The sequence below is a fragment of the Rhinoderma darwinii genome, chromosome 1 (assembly GCF_050947455.1).
Source record: "Rhinoderma darwinii isolate aRhiDar2 chromosome 1, aRhiDar2.hap1, whole genome shotgun sequence".
NCBI classification, from domain to species: Eukaryota; Metazoa; Chordata; class Amphibia; order Anura; family Rhinodermatidae; genus Rhinoderma; species Rhinoderma darwinii.
Genome location: NC_134687.1, coordinates 454,553,635 through 454,570,812, shown reverse-complemented (window position 1 = coordinate 454,570,812; position 17,178 = coordinate 454,553,635).

The window sequence follows — 17,178 nt, the reverse complement described above, 5'->3', positions numbered from 1 at the left end:
TATATTCTGTTGCTATAATGGAACAGAAAAACGGAAATATGAACGCAGATGTGAACTCTGCCTTAAGCCACTTTCACACGGCAATATTTAGGTCTGTATTTTGCTGCAATATTTTGTCAGCCAAAACTAGAAGTAGATACAAACATGAAAGAGGTGCAAATCTTTCCATTATTCTTTTAATCTGTTTTGTTCCACTCCTGGTTTTGTCTTATTAATACGGATACAAAGTACTGCCGTGTGAAAGTGGCCTTAGAAAATCAGAATTTGGATAGTGTATGTGAGCATAATGCACCCAAGCCCGTTCCCGCACGATTTATTAATTTCCTTTTTTGGGTACCTGCGCTATTTCCGTGGTCTGGAAAGTCCTTGCTGTTCAGCAATTAAGGCAATACAACTGATTTGCTTTTGTTAACCACTTCCTGACCAGGAGCTTCCCCCCCCCCCCCCCTTCCTGAGCAGCCCCATTTTTACGTTTTGGGCATGTGCCAATTTAAAAGCAAATTATTGTTCTTTTTCCAACCTACATGTATTTGGTCTTGTTTTTCTCAGAACATATTGGGCTTCCATATTATGTAAAAAAAAAAAAAAAAAAAAGTTTTTTTTTTTTTTGTTTTTTTTTATATATAGAAGGAAAAAAAGTGAATGTTTGATTTTAGGTGAGAATTTTTTTATTTATTTTTTTACATCTGGTGCATGCCACTGGGTAAACATACCTGAATACTTATTTGGCAACTTCTGTCGACTTCAACAGTACCAAATATGTGTGCATTTCTTACAAGGTGGCGCTTACAATGAATGCTGTGCAAACTGGCTTTTAGAGAAATTTCCAATTTTCCAATGCTGGTTTGCTGACACCATATGACCATTACAGATGTGACTTTTCCAGTCCAAAAAAAACTGATGGCCTGTCCTCTGGATAGGCCATCAATATCTGTTCGGTCAGGGTCTGACACCTGGCATCCCCATCCGGCTGTTTTGAAGTTCACACTGTGAATCGCGTATAGACTTGTAGTGACGGTTCACAGTTTTACAACCTTCTCCTATTCAAGTGTATACTGTAATACTATGAACAGCTGGTACAAGTGTGTCCGCGATTCACAGTGAGCAGTAAAGGGGAAGCGACGATCGTAGGAGCATCGCGGCCCCATCAAAACAGCTAATCGACGGGGAGACGGGCCACCACCGATCAGATATTGATGGCTTATCCTGAGGATAGGCTATACATTTTTGTGGACTGGAAAACCCCCTTTGACACGCCAAAAATTATTATTTTATGGAAAGTAGACCCCAAGGTATTAATTTAAATGACCTATCAAAGATTTAAAAATCCGCCGTGTAAAATGTCTGCAGCATGCAGATGAGTTTTGTAAAATCTCATCTACTTGCCTTGTACTGTAATCCGCTGCAGGTAAAATTTGCAGTGAATCCGCCACATCGAACGTCCCCCTAAGGCCCAGTTCACACAGTTTTGTATTTTTCCTGGGAGCCAGAAAAATAGTTTTAAGCCCGCGGTCCTCCAAGGCCTCGTGCAAAAAAGTGCAGGCAGGTCAAAATCTGCCTCAAAATTCCTTCAGGAATTTTGAGGCAGATTTATTTCTGCCTGCAAAATACTCTGTGAGTTACATGGTGACTTTGGCCACGACACCAAAGATCGCTATGTACCATAGCCTACACCGCAAGTAATGAAAGTCAATGTGCTTGCATTGCGATCTGCAAGTAACTGCGACACGACAGTTTGGGTTTCTTGCAACTATCATTTCGTGGCAACTTGCGCGTTGCGTCACAACTACATTGACTTTTATTACATGCAATGTAGACTACGGGACGTAGTGATCTTCGGCTAGTTGACCTGTGTCGTGCGTGGCCAAAGTCGCCGTGTAGCAGATAGTCAAATTTATTTATAGAGAAAAATGTTATTGGGAAAGAAAGTGTTTTTTTTTTTTTACATTACATGCAACTGGTGATCGCTGTGACCGGCTGTCACAGCGATCACCTGACCAGAGACCACTCTGAGGCTCGGTGATACAGCTGTATCATGGAGCTCCTTACCGGCGGCGCGCATGTGATCGCTGTGACAGGCTGTCACAGCGTTCATATAGCTGAGCTCCTTACTGTCGGCGCACAAGCGCTGCTGGGAGGAGCAATGTGATCGCTGTGACAGGTTGTCACAGCGAATCACATGACCAGAGACCGCTGAGTGGTTTCCGGTGAAAGTTTCATGATACAGCTAGCTAGAGACCGCAGTATCACAGAGCTAAATGCCGCCGGGGAGCGGCAAACCTGCTAAGGGTATGTTCACACGCAGAGTCAAAAACGTCTCAAAATACGGAACTGTTTTCAAGAGAAAACCGCTCCTGATTTTCATACGTTTTTTGTGCCACTCGCGATTTTCACTGCCGGGTTAGGAGCTTTTTTCGATAGTTTAAAACGGTTCCAAAGACGTCCCAAGAAGTGTCCTGCACTTCTTTTTTGCGGCCGGTTTTTTTTACGCGTAAAAAAATGCTGCGAGAAACGCTCCGTCGGAACAGAATGCAGTTTTCCCATTGTAATCAATGTGCAGATGTGGGTGGCGTTCTGCTTTCGGAAATAGGCCTTGTGCACATACCCGAACTCTGCAGGATGTTCTGGAACGGCCCTGCAGAGTTAATTGCGGACCGCCCGGACGTTTATAGTCTTTGGGCGGTCCGCAAGTGGTTAAAGCCATTTGTTTATTGTAGATAATTTAAGGCCTCGTTAACTTCCGCGTTGGAGGCTCTGTTAGGGGCCTCTGTTGCAGCGCTATTGTTTAAAACAAAACATTGGACACCCGGATAGTACCTATTTAAGTCTGAGTCTGCCGCTGGTTGTGTTGTACAACGGAACCAGGGCTTCTGGTATTTGGCTCCTCTAGTGGAACAGATCAACGGAAAGCTGAATGCAGGTATGAACCCAGCCATAGAATGTATTCACAAGAAATAATTCTCAAAACTCAACTTAGAATATCAATCATTGTACAGTTTATACATTTTCCTAATGGGGTTTTTTTTTTTTTCCTTGGGTCATCCACCCCGTAATAGGTATTTGGAGGAATTTGTGTGAACAACCAATCAGTTAACAATTCTTCTACTGCTAAATAAATTGTGTATTGTGTAACTGTAACCCTTATGTAAGTTAAAGTGGTTTTCTATTCCCTAAAGATTGATGGCCTACTGTATTAGGTTTATTGGGGTTATGCGGGCGTTCTGCCGGGAATAACTTTACTTTTGACAGCAATAGTGAAAGGGTCCATTAGGTGCATTTTTGGATATATTGTATGCTGGATCCTGCTCAGCGTCATGGCTTCCACTATGATCTGAAACTATCATGACTGTATAAACAACCTTCGGCTACATTCACATGTAGCTGAAATGCTGCTGATCTTTCATTTGGATTTGCGGGCAAAATATCCGCAGCGCATTACAGTAGCTGCATTGTGGATAAGATTGTAACAAATCATATTGTAATGTAACAGAAAACTTGCATGTGGAAATTGACCTGTGGTGTGGATTTTAAAATCAATATGGCTTGTGGATTTCAATCTTTTGCTGCAGATTCGCTGAGAATTTACAGCAAAATCTGTAGGCAAATTTTCGGCTGATTTAGTTATTTTTGTTCCCTATGGACCTATTCTTAGGGCATCTGTCCTTGACAAGAACTCTTGACTGACTCTCACTGTGCTTCAAGGTTTGAGAAGAACGAACGTTTTCTCTCTCGAACATGTAAATGAAGCACTTCCTGGGTGAAGCAGAATACAGAACCTTCAGGTCCAGCAACATACACTTCCCTCCTGCTGCATTACAATTGGCAGATGCTGCATGAGTTATGAGGGAGGTGAGCAGTTAAGAGTGCACACTGCTTAAAGGGAAGGGGTCGTGAAATTTAATTTTTTATAATATTGCTTTTAGTATGATATTAAAATAAATTTTATTTGTGTTCTTGTGTTCTACTTTTTTCTTACTTTTACTTCTCTATGTGGGCTTCCATTTTTATTTTATTTTTCATCCCTGTATGTGTTGATTAACGACACATACATCCCCATAGAGAATGCGAACGGGAGCCGTTCAATTCTCTGCAGCATACGCCGTCTGTGTGGGAACGGCGCATGCGCCGCTCCCACACAGACCAAAACGAAGCCAGTTAGCAGAGAGAAATCGGGCGCCAATTTCATGTGGACCGGAAGCCGCTGCCGGACAGTAAGATGATGACTTGGGGGCACGGCTTCCGGCCATATGTTCAAGGAAGCGAAGACGCGAGGAATAGGAGTGGAGGCGGCAGGAGCAAGTAATTTATGTTTGTGTATGTGAGATGTGTATTATGTTCGTGTATGTTAGTGTTATACTGTCTGCTTTGCACTGTATCTAATCCTCCTACACTGTGCAGGCGCTCTGAAAATGGCTGCACACAGTGTAGGAGGTTTTAAGATTCAAACCCCTCCTGCTCCTGGCACTAGCCAGAATAAGGGAGGGGGGATTGTGTGAGTACACTAGATTGAGTGTGTCTACCCCAAATTTGCAGCATAAAGCAATGAGGTTGCTTTACCACATTGACCATGTGGCAATTTTGGGAACTGCTCCTACTAGTGACCAGCACATGGAAATGTTATAAATTAGAATCTAATTTATAATATTTCCTGACTTGTGAAAAAATTAAAACAATGTGTAATCATTTAAATAATTGTTTAACTAAAAAAAAAAAAAGAAGAATTTCTAGCGACACATTCCCTTTAAGACACAGGGGGTGGGGCATGACCATGTAAACCAGGATAAGAGCTGTGGCAATAATTAGTCATGGACATCACACACCACTGTGTAAGCCACTATTAAAAAAAAAATATATATATATATATATATAAAAATGGCCTAAATGTTAGAAATAAGAGGACACTTTTTAAGAGTTTTTTTTGTTTTGTCTAGAACAGGGGTCTCAAACTCGGCCGGGTAAGTGGGCCACATATAGAAAAAATGGGAAGTTGACAGGCCGCATTACTTTCAAATTTGATACAATACAAAATTATTGTTAATCAATTAGTTATTTGAACTACTATAACAATATTACATTACTATAATAATTCATTACTATAACAATACTGCGTTACTATAATAATACCGCTACGTTTAAAATTTGAGATTTCCTGATCGTCCTTGGCAGCACAAAACATATGGGTTTTAGTCCCCTAGGTATAATCAAGCAGAGATAGGTTAATTAGCATTAAACAATTAAGGACTTCCCCTATAAGTATGTACCGGAAACCGGGCCCCAGCGTATTAATTTTTTTCTTTCTCTCTTCGGTCAGTACGGAGACCGTACCCTATCCTTCTAACAGAGGAAAAGATTATTCTGGGCTGCATACAGGGCTCCGCCTCTGTCCCTCAGCTGCGAAGGGGAAACAAGATGGCGGTCAATGTCTTGGTACAGGGTGATGGGGCACCTTACCTGATCCTGGTAATGGCAGCAGGGGAGGAGAACCCTCTCTTGGAGCATCACCCGTTGGTCTAGGTCCGAAGTGGTTACTTGGAAGTGCTGCTCGGCTTAACAGAGGCATGGATGGGGGCGGAAGTGATGTCAATTTTGGCCCTGCCGCCCAGATGTGATGCACGGACGCAGCAGGCCCAATGCCGGCGTCCTGTTTGAAACCTGCCACGCTCTGCCTCTGGACAGCCCTCTGCTTGCTAAGGTTAGTAAGGCTGTTTACATTGGTGGGTCCTAATGTGTCTTGATGCTGATGGCTATGCACATTTTCCTACCATGCGTTTCTTTCTGCCTCTTCTCTAGATATCTGCCGGAAGAGAAGGTAGGAAAAGGACCCACAAATCCAGGCACAGGCTTTGCAGTGAATGCCTCCAGCCTCTGCCTGATGACATTGTGTCAGATCTGTGTATCTCATGCTCCACCCCAGTCGCCTCCCCTCCCAGGGAAGATTCTAGGGGATTTATGCAATGGTTTAAACAACGGCTGTCTGTATGTAAAGGATCTGCCAGACACCGCTTCTGTGTCAACGCCCATAGGTAATCAGTCTGCACCTGCTTCTATGTCTGTGAGACTGACTCCATCTTCCACCACTCAGGATGGCAGGCTTAGGAGTGGGAGAGCCTATCACAGCCTGGCCAGACGGAGCTAGCTCCCGCCCTCTGTCTATTTATACCTGCCTTTCCTGTTCCTCCTTTGCTTGTGATTCTTCGTTGCTGGTTTCCTGGCCCTGCTGCAGCTTCTTGAACTACTGACCCTCTGCTTGTTATTGACCTTGGCTTTACTGACCACTCTTCTGCTCTGCGTTTTGTACCTCGCTCATCTCCTGGTTTGACTCGGCTCGTTCACCTCGCTTGTTGCTCACGGTGTTCCCGTGGGCAACTTCCCCATTTCCCCGGCTTCTTTGTACCCTTGTCTGTTCGTCTGTCGTGCACCTATTGAGTGTAGGGACCGTCGCCCAGTTGTACCCCGTCGTCTAGGGCGGGTCGTTGCAAGTAGGCAGGGACTGAGTGGCAGGTAGATCAGGGCTCACCTGTCTGTCTCCCTACCCCATCATTACACTGTAGTTTTTGAGGATGTAAAATCATCACACCATGCTAAGAGGGCCAGGCCCTCTCCACCTCCTCAATACCAGGAGGATTCCTCCTCTTCAGGAGGTTCAGATTCAGAGGTGGTCTCTGACTCCCCAGACTCTGACGACCCGAGGAATGTTACATCCTGAGTAAGGATGAGGGGCGTGGCTTAGCGGCATATGTGAGAGGACGCAGGAACCGGAGCTCCCGCTGCCGATATCCTAAAAATCATCCTGAGACTCCACTATACTAACGACGACATACCTGTGGTGAGAGGGGAGAAGGAGGTGATCCTGCAGGCACGATTTTGGATCCATCGGAGGCTGTGATGACCCGGTCCAGGAAATCCAAGGCGGCAGAGGACGGTGAGCTGGGGCTGCAAGATGGCGCCGACATGTGCTCATATGCAGAGAGCAGAGATGTGAGAGGGGCGGCGGCATCCAGGTTGGAGCGCTTTGCCAGGAAGGCCCCTATGAAGCCTGATACAGATGGAGGGATGTCGGATGGAGGGAAGGAGCAGGCTGGCCGCTCAGGGTCGAGATATGAGCCGTTGCGAGCACAGATGGAGTCAGAGGAGGAGGAAAATGGAGGAGACGCTTCAGGCGGTTCAGGAGGAGGATCGGATGGAGGCACGCAGAGCTTGGACAAACCTGGCCCCACGCTGGCAGATGTCTTCTCGGCGGTAAGCCTGAGTAATACCACGCTTGCTAAGCTTACCTGCCAGGTGGGGGGAATTAAGGAGGATCTATCATACGCCATGATTTACAGAAGGTGTCAGAGCGCACAACAGCGGTGGAGGGTCGAGTCAGCGACTTAGAGGATAGAATGCTGCCCATGAGAAGTGATGTAAATGCGGTGGCGGAGGATGTTAAGTATCTTCTATCTAAAGCTGATGACCTTGAGAATCGTTTAAGACTAAATAATGTGAGGATGGTGGGAATACCTGAAAAAGTGGAAGGGTGCAATCCGGACTCCTTTTTTGAAAAATGGCTCTTGGAGGTGTTTGGTAAAGAGTCACTGACTCCACTGTTTGCAGTGGAAAGAGCTCATAGAGTGCCCATGCGTCCAGGGCCACCGCGACCTGTTCTGGTAAAGCTGCTCCATTATAAAGATAGAGATCTGATTCTTCGACAGGCCCGGGAACGGCAAGACTTACGGGTGAATGGTGTGAAAGTGTCATTTTATCCGGATTTCTCTGCAGAAGTTCAGAAACGGAGGATGCAATTTCTGGACAATTTCTGAGGAACCATCGGGTTCAGTACTCCATGTTGTATCCTGCTAAGCTGCGGGTGGCGGCGTTGGGATCCGTGCAATTCTTTGAGAATCCGAAAGATGCACTAAGATGGCTGGACAGTCATGAAGATCGCTTGCGGCAGGATCGAGAGGAAGCGGCGGCGTGATCAACAGGTGGATGGTTAAAGAGGGGATTCTGCTGTGAAAGGAGGAAGATGAGTTGCACAAGGGAATAAGGCCTTGTTTTATGCATTTATATGTCGGTTTATAGTTGGGCTGAAGTCTCTATGTCATTGATGGCGGGAGGAGAGGAAAGAGCTGTCAGTTCCAAGGCAGAATTGGATATGGGAGTCATAAAAATGCTGCTTGTTTATTGAGGAGGAGGTAGCGGGAGGTTCTTGGTTCTTAAGGTTAAAATTGTGGGGGAAAAAGGATGTATCTCTACAATGTAAATGGGAAGCTGTATGGCCATAGTGGTGAAGTTTTCTTCGCCAGCCCGGGCCCTCTTGGGAGGGTATGTTTATGGAAAGTTGGGGGGGGGGATAGGGTGGTGGGAGGGGAGATGTTTTGGAGGGAAAGGGAGTTTGAAACGCAGTACGCTCTGATTTCCACTGGAAGTAATGGAAATAGCCACTGTCAAAAGCAAGAAATGTCCAGATGGGGGTAGGGTAAATCTGTTGTCCTGGAACGTGAGAGGTATGGGAGAGGTAGCTAAAAGGCGAGCTATATTTGATTACCTGAAAGGGCAGTCTGCTGGGGTGATGGGCTTGCAGGAAACTCATCTTACTACTGATATGGTGCAGCAGGTGCATTGGGTGTGGATCCGACACAGCTTCCACTCCTTTCATTCTACATACTCGAGGGGGGTTAGCCTCCTGGTTCATAGAGATGTACCGTTTAGCTGTTTAGATTCCTTTAAAGATAGAGAAGGTAGATATGTCGGGGTGCATTGTAAATTGTTTAACTGGGAATGTATAATTGTGGTGCTGTATGTGCCTCCCCCGTACTCTGTGGTTCCAATAAAAGAGGTGTTGGAGAAACTGGCTGGATGGCCTATGATACCGACCATACTGATGGGAGACTTCAACAATATAATGGATAAAGGGTGGGATAAATTTCCAAACGGGGGGGGGGAGAGATGTCTGTCTGACAAGGTTCGGTAAATACATGAAGGAAGTGGGGTTCACGGATATTTGGCGGGCAAAGTGGCCTTCTACTACGCAATACTCGTGTGTATCATCTACATATGGATCACTGTCCCGAATAGACCTAATGTTTAATAATGGAATGGGGGTGGAATGTGTGGAAGGGGTGGAATATCTACCACGATCGCTGTCTGATCACTCCCCAATGTTATTAAAGATCCGAACAGGTTTGCAGATGGGGGGGGTTGAGAATGCACTGGAGGCTAAACCCGTTCTGGATACGCTTGGTGGGAGAGGAGACCATAAATACGAGCCTGCGCGAATACTTCGAGTTTAATAAGGGTACGGTCCCTACAGATATCCTATGGGATGCTATGAAGGCGAATATAAGGGGGGTGTATGTACGGGAGATCACGCTCATAAAAACTAAGACACGGCAAGTGGGTCAACATCTGATAGACAGGGTGACAACAACAGAGGAGAGCCACATTACTAATAACACTGCGGAAACTTTAGCCCAATGGAAGGCTGCTCAAAAATTCCTTAGGGAACATCAGCTGGAACAAGCAGCTAATAAAAGATTGTTTTTGCAACAAAAATACTATGAGGAGGGTGAAATGACGGGCAGATTGTTAGCAAATATAGCACGGCCGATGCGGGAGAGTGCGTTCATTCACCAGTTACAGACAGCAAATGGGACTCTGGTTGGAGAAACAGGGGATATATTAGGTGTGTTGACATCATTTTATAAGGAACTATATCGCACTAAGGTGGACTATCCGGAGCATCTTCTGTCAGAATATCTGGCAGAAATGACATGGGTTACTTTGGGGGAGGAAGAGAGGGAAGGGTTGGAGGAGTCAATTACCTTAGAAGAAATACAAGAAGCGGTGAGTTCTATTGCGAATGAAAAGGCCCCAGGGATGGATGGTATACCCACTGAATTGTATAAAACATATGGAGAGATGGTTCTGCCAGAGTTACTGGAGGTGTTCCAGGATAGTTTAGCCAGAGGGCGTTTACCGCAGACGATGTATGAAGCTGCTATAGTTGTAATTCCTAAAGATGGGAAAGACCGGACGCAACCTGACTCTTACAGACCGATATCTCTGTTAACCACGGACATTAAAATTTTAGCTAAAGTACTGGCTAATAGGTTGTCGCGAGTAGTGACTAAAATTGTGGGGATGGATCAGTCGGGATTCATGCCATCGCGCTCTACAGCGGTTAACTTACGTAGACTTTTTTTAAATTTGCAGACAGATGTTCCGGATGCGCGATGTAGAGCAGTGCTGTCTTTGGACGCCGCCAAGGCGTTTGATTTTGTGGAATGGGGTTACTTATGGGCTGTATTGGAGCGGATCGGCTTGGGAAGGAACTTTATAAAATGGGTACAATTACTATATAAGGAACCGGTAGCTAGGATCAGAGCAAATGGAAGGATGTCGGACTCTTTTAGGTTGGAGAGGGGGGCGCGACAGGGATGCCCACTTTCCCCGCTACTATTTGCGCTGGCAATTGAACCCTTAGCAAATATGGTAAGACAACATCCGGGGATAGAAGGGTTTCGTTGTGGGGAGTTGGTGGAGCGCATAGCACTATATGCGGATGATATCTTATTGTTCCTGGGGAGATAGATTATTCATTGCCAGTGATAATGACGGTACTGGAGCGGTTCGGCAGATTTTCAGGGTTAAAAATTAACTGGAACAAATCGGTGTTGCTGCCACTTCAGCCAGTAGATACGCCATTGATGATTGGAGGAATTGAGGTACCGTGTGTGCGGAAGTTCAAGTATCTGGGAATTACGGTATCAGCAAGGGTACAGGACTTTGTTGAGTTGAATGTGATACCATTACTGAATAAATTAACAGATAGGACCAAAGTATGGCTTGAGTTACCGCTGTCAGCGCTGGGACGAGCAAATCTCATCAAAATGATTCTGATGCCCCAGGTTCTTTATATTATGCATAATGCCCCAGTGTGGTTGCCTAAATATTGGTTCAGGAGAATACATAATTTGTTTAGGGACTTGGTGTGGAAAAGGGGGATCCCCAGGATTAAAATGGAAAAGCTGCAACTACCAGCGGAACAGGGAGGGTTAGCTATTCCGAATGCATGGATATATTATCTGGCAGCTCAAATACAGCACTTTAAAGGATGGAAGAATAGGGAGGAGTGGAATTCGAGTGGGAAATTGGTGTATTATTTGGGCCAAAGAACGGATATACTAGAGGCCATGGAGTCTCATAAATTAAGGAGGGAGGCGAGAGGGAAACCGACTTTGCTATAACTACATAGAGTTTGGTGGGAAAGTAAGAAAATATTGGGGGTTACAGGATGCTCCAATTATATGCCATTGTGGGATAATCCCTATCTATGGGAATTTAATATTTTAGAAGGATTTCAGGATTGGGAACAAGCAGGGATCAGACATGTGCACCAGTTGTATGAAGAAGGTACTCTTAAGCTCTTTGCACAATTATAGGAGGAGTTTGGACTCTCACATCGGCTGTTCTACCAATATCTTCAGTTAAGGCATGCGGCGCAGGCTCAAGAGAGGCTGGTGGACTTGAGTTGCTCTACTATGGGAGGGATGGAACAGGTGCTGGGGGCACAAGACACTAAAGGGATTATTTCGGTGCTATATAGTACGCTACTCTCCAAATTCCTAGGAGATCCGCTGGTGGAGATTAGACGTAAATGGGAAGAGGATGTAGGGACTATAGTGGATGAAGAATGGGAAGAAATACTTGGATCGTCCAAAATACTCTCTATTAGTGTAGCGCACAGGAGGTCACAGCTCTTTCTGTTACATAGGGTGTATAGGACGCCTAAGGTGCTATGGCAAATGCGAATTAGATCAACAAAGGAGTGTCCCAGGTGTATGTTTGATGGGGCGGACATAAAACATATGTTTTGGAGCTGTCCGATGCTAAATGTATATTGGAAAGAAGTTAAAGGAATGGTATCTAGAGTATATGGTAGAGATTTCCAACTGGAACCTAAGATTTTTTTTATTGGGCTGTATGGGGGAGGAAGGAGGGGATGGAGTGGAATTGCTGGCTATTTAAAAAGGTTCTGTATCACGCTAGGAAATTAATTGAAAAATATTGGCTGCAGGCGGATCCCCCGGAAGTGCCTGAGCTAGTTGGATATGTTAACCACACGGTATCACTGGAACACCGAATATATCTGAAAAGAGGGGCAATTCATAAGTATGAGAAGCAATGGGGTAAATGGGTGAACACCTATGGTAATGCAGTACACTAGATGAGATTTGGAGGGGGGCTGATGCACTTTTATGATCAAGGTATGGCGGGATCCCGGTTTGATATGCAGGAAGGATGGAGGCGGTGAAGTGGCTTGACGAGTCAGGAGACAGAGGAGGTACTGCGAGGGGGGGGGGAAGTTAGGTTGATAGGGGTAGGGAAAGGGACGTAGGTGAAGATACAACCAAAGATGATGGATACATAATATAATGTAACTGCAGGAATTTAGCATTAAGCACAAGATGTTATGCTGTTAGTTTGTTTTTTGTTTGTTTTTCCTGTTATTTTTTATCAGAAATGCAAAAGCTGTATAACACATGTTGTATTCTCAATAAAAACTTGTTTGATTTATAAAAAAAAAAGGATAAGGTCCATGATCTCCTCAGAGCAGTGAAGGATACATTGGAGACGGGGAAGGAGGTTGAGCATAAGCCTAAAAAGTACAGACTTTTTATTTTCCCATTACCAAGGGGAGAAATTTTCCCAGCCATCCTGCCTTAACGGAATGGATGAAACGGGGTTGGGATAAGCCTGAGAGGAAATCAGAACTGGGCTCTCGGTTCAAAAACCTCTACAGACTGGATAAAACTGGCTCCAAAGATTGGGAGAATATTCCAAAACTGGACTTGCCAGTAGTTAAATTGGCAAAGAAAGCCGTTTTTCCACCTGATGAATCAGCCCTGCTGAAAGACCCCATGGATTGCAAGGCAGATTAGCTTCTGAAGAAGGTGTATACTTCAGCAGTGTGCTCGTGCAATGCCTCCTTGTCTTCAGTTACCGGTGGCTAGAGCACTCCGGGTCTGGCTAAGCCACCTGTCAAGGGATCTAGAAGATGGAGTCCCAAGGGCAGAAATTCTCCAGTCCCTCCCAGTAATGAAGTCCGCTTTGGAGTTCCTCTGTGACTCCCAGCTGGATAACATCAAGTATGCATCCAGGGCCTTGTCCCTATCGAATGTGGCCAGAAGGGCTCATTGGCTTAAGTTATGGTCTTGGGATAATCTCTCCAAAAATAATTTTTGTAGCCTCCCTTTTCAGCCAGAATCTCTGTTTGGTCCCCAATTAACGGATATTTTGAATTCCTTAGGGGAAGGCAAAGGGGCTAGGTTTCCTGAACCTAAAAGGATGGCTACCAGGCATTACTTTTAAGATCAGAGAAGAAAATCCCCGAAGTTCAAAAGAAGGTTTCCAGACCGTCCGCGCACGCTTAAAACGAAGCGGGAAAACCTTCATCCATTCGGAAGAAAAACCCCGCTCAAAATCCAAGCAGTTTATGACGCCCAGCCAATCCTACAACTAGGAGCAAGGCTTCAGAGATTCTCCTCTTGGTGGTCGGTGACATAATCCGACAACTGGGTGACGGCAACCATCAGGAGAGGATACTCTTTGGAGTTCAGAACTCTCCCCCCAGACCACTTTTTCCTCAACAGGCATCACAACCCGATAGTCCATCAGCTTCTGCAGGTCTTTCTCCAGAAAGCAGCCCTGGAAGATGTCCAAGTCTCAGAATAAGGGCAAGGAGTTTACTCCAGAGTGTTCCCTGTGCCCAAATCAGACGGCAGTTGGAGGCTGGTAATAGACCTGACTTTCCTCAATCAATATCTGGTGAGGAAAACCTTCAAGATGGAGACTATCCGGTCAGGGATGAACCTTCTGGAAGAGAATGACGTGCTGGCAACAATCGACCTCACGGACGCATACTTGCATGTCCCGATTCTGGCCGCGCACAAAAGGTTCCTATGATTGGCGGTCCAGACGCAAGGCGGAGTACAGCACTTCCAATTTACCTGTCTACCCTTCGGGATTTCGTCGGCACCCCGCCTGGGGCAAAAATGTCAAAAATCTGGGCAACCTCTTCAAAGTCTCCAACTTCACCCTTCAAGACCTCAGCTGGTGGTTAATCCCGGACACTCTCCGGTCCAGCAAGTCTCTGGTTCCCCCACCACAGAAAGTCCTCACAACAGATGCCTCCTCCTGGGGCTGGGGTGCCCATGTAGATCACCTATGGGTTCAGAACAGATGGAGTCAGAGGGAAGTGTCACTATCCTCCAACATGAAGGAACTCAGAGCAGTGAGATTGTCGCTAATGTCCTTTCAATCTCATCTGAGAAATACTCAAATCCTGATCCAGTCAGATAACCTTGCAACTGTATTCTATGTAAACAAACGGAGGAACGAGGAGTGCCTCAATGTCAACCGAGTGCAAACGACTTATGAGTTGGGCAGAACAACATTCATTGGGAATTTCAGCAGTTCACATCAAGGGCTCCTTGAACTACACTGCAGACTTCCTCAGCCGCAATATTCTCCATCCAGGGGAGTGGAGTCTCAACCCTCAGGTTTTCAGCAGCTTAGCTGCCACGTGGGGAATGCCAGACGTGGATGTGATGGTATCAGAAGAGAACAACAAAGTACTCAGCTTCTGTTCTCTGTACCACACCCGCCATGCAGTAGCATTAGATGACCTGTCTGTCAGTTGGGGAGGAAAATTAATTTAAATTTTTCCTCCCCTACCCAGGAAAAAAGTTCGGGACGAGAAAGCGGAAGCTAATGTAATCCTGACATTTTGGCCCCGCAGGGCCTGGTTCTCCCTAGCATTGTCTCTCTCGAGGGGCAGGTTCCTGAAACTACCAGTATCACCGGACCTCCTGTCCCAGAAAGGGGTGTATCACCCGAACCCTCGCAGTCTACATCTCACGTCCTGGAGACTGACTGGGAGAACCTGACAGAAATGGGACTTTCATCAGAAGTTATTAATCCCTTAAGGACGCAGCCTAGTTTGGGTCTTAAGGCTCAGAGCCCATTTTTGAAATCTGACATATTTCACTTTATGTGGTAATAACGTTGGAATGCTTAAACCTATCCAAGAGATTCTGAGATTTTGCTTTCTCGTGAGACATTGGGCTTTATGTTAGTGGTAAAATTTGGTCGATTTATTCAATGTTTATTGGTGAAAAAATTGCAAAATTTAGAGAAAACTGCATTTTTATGAATTTTAATGAAACTGCTTGTAAAACAGATGGTTATACCACCCAAAATAGTGACTAGTTCACATTTCACATAAGTCTTCTTTAGATTGGCATTGTTTTTTGAACATTCTTTTATTTTTCTTGGATGTTACAAGGTTTAGAACATAAACAGCAATTTCTCATATTTTTAAGAAAATTTCAAAAGCTTTTTTTTAAGGTACCAGTTCAGTTCTGAAGTGGCTTTGAGGGGCCTATGTATTCGAAACCCCCATAAACACCCATTTTAAAAACTAGACCCATCAAAGTATTCAAAACCGCATTTAGAAAGTTTATTTAACCCTTTTGGCATTTCACAGGAATTAAAGCAAAGTGGAGGTGAAATTTGCAAATTTAGTTTTTCTTGCTGAATTTCAATTTTATTCCATTTTTTTTTCTGTAACACAGAAGGTTTTTACCAGAGAAACACTACTAAATATGTATTGTCCAGATTCTGCAGTTTTTAGAAATGTCCCACATGTGGCTCTAGTGTGCTCGTGGACTAAAACACAAGCCCCAGAAGCAAAAAAGCACCTAGTGCATTTTGATGCCTCTTTTTTATTAGAGTATATATTAGGCAGCATGCCGGGTTTGAAGAGGTGTTGAGGTGCCAAAACAGTAGGAATCCCCCAAAAATGACCCCATTTTGGAAACTACACCCCTCAAGGAATTAATTTATGGTTGTTGTTACAATTTTGACCCCAGTTTTTACACTGCACGTATTTGAATTGTCCCCTGAATCAGCAGCATCCAGTCCTGTGGGGGAGACTTCCGCGGGACGGCAAGAAAACATGGTGCCGGGACTGCCGTGCCTGGCGGGGCCATGCGGTCCTCACCCTGTCTGGGTACCGACTGTGGCTGGAGGGTGAGAAAGTCCTCTACCAGGGCCGGAGGAGCCGACCCCGGGGAGTCCTCCGAGCACTGACCTCTCTCCTGCGTCTCCATGACAGATCCTGGAACCCAGGAGCAGCTGTCGGTCCTCGCCGGTCCAGAGGAGCAGGAAGGCGGTGAGTGTCCACATGGCGGCGGTGTCTGGCTGCGGCCTGCAGGAGGAATGGAGAAGCGCCGCGGTGAGGTTCCGTCCAGCGTGGAACGAAGATACCTGCCGATTGACGAGGTGCCAGGAGTGACCGGGAGGTTCTTGCGACTTCTCCCCTTTGTCATCGTATGCTGAAGTCAGGTAAGTGAGCCCTCTCGAGCGATTTTCTGTGCGGTGAGTCCGGAGCTCCAGAGAAACGCGTCCTCACACCGCCATGCCTAAGCCACGCCCCAGGTCTAGTTGAGTGTTTTTACTGGACGTGTAATACTGCATTCTAAGCCACCGAAGGGCAGTGAGGGCAACAGGCGCTAAAGAATCTTCCAGCACTACCCATAACTTAGAGGATTTATGATGGAACCAGTCTACTATTCTAGCACTCACCACCGCAAAGTAATAGTATTGACAGTTAGGAAGACCCAATCCCCCATATCGCTTTCTCTTAATAAGAGTAGCTTTCGCAAGCCTGGGTGGTCTAGATCGCCAAATAAACCTGTTCAGAGCTTTATTTAACAAAAGGAAAAACTGTCTAGGAAGTGTACAAGGTATCGTATCAAATAAATATCAGTCGGGGGAGCACATTCATTTTTTTTTTTTAAACTCGTTTTATTGAAAAGTAAAAAATTGAATCATCACAGTATGACATAAAAAAATATTGTAAAGGACAACAGCGTCCCAATCAATGCAACAGAGCACTCGCAGGTGCTGAACAAATCTCAACAAGATTACCACAATGTGTTGACACCATTACCCAAATGAGGCTTAAAGAAGAAAGAATATGAGGAAGAGAAAGTCATCAAATAGATCCTATACATCATAATGCACATACCAATATATTCTTATGTAAGAGGTCCGGGAGATCCACCAACTAAACAAAAGCGGTCATATCTATCTTCCCCTCCCGCCGCTCCCTGCGTCCACTGCCCTGTCCAG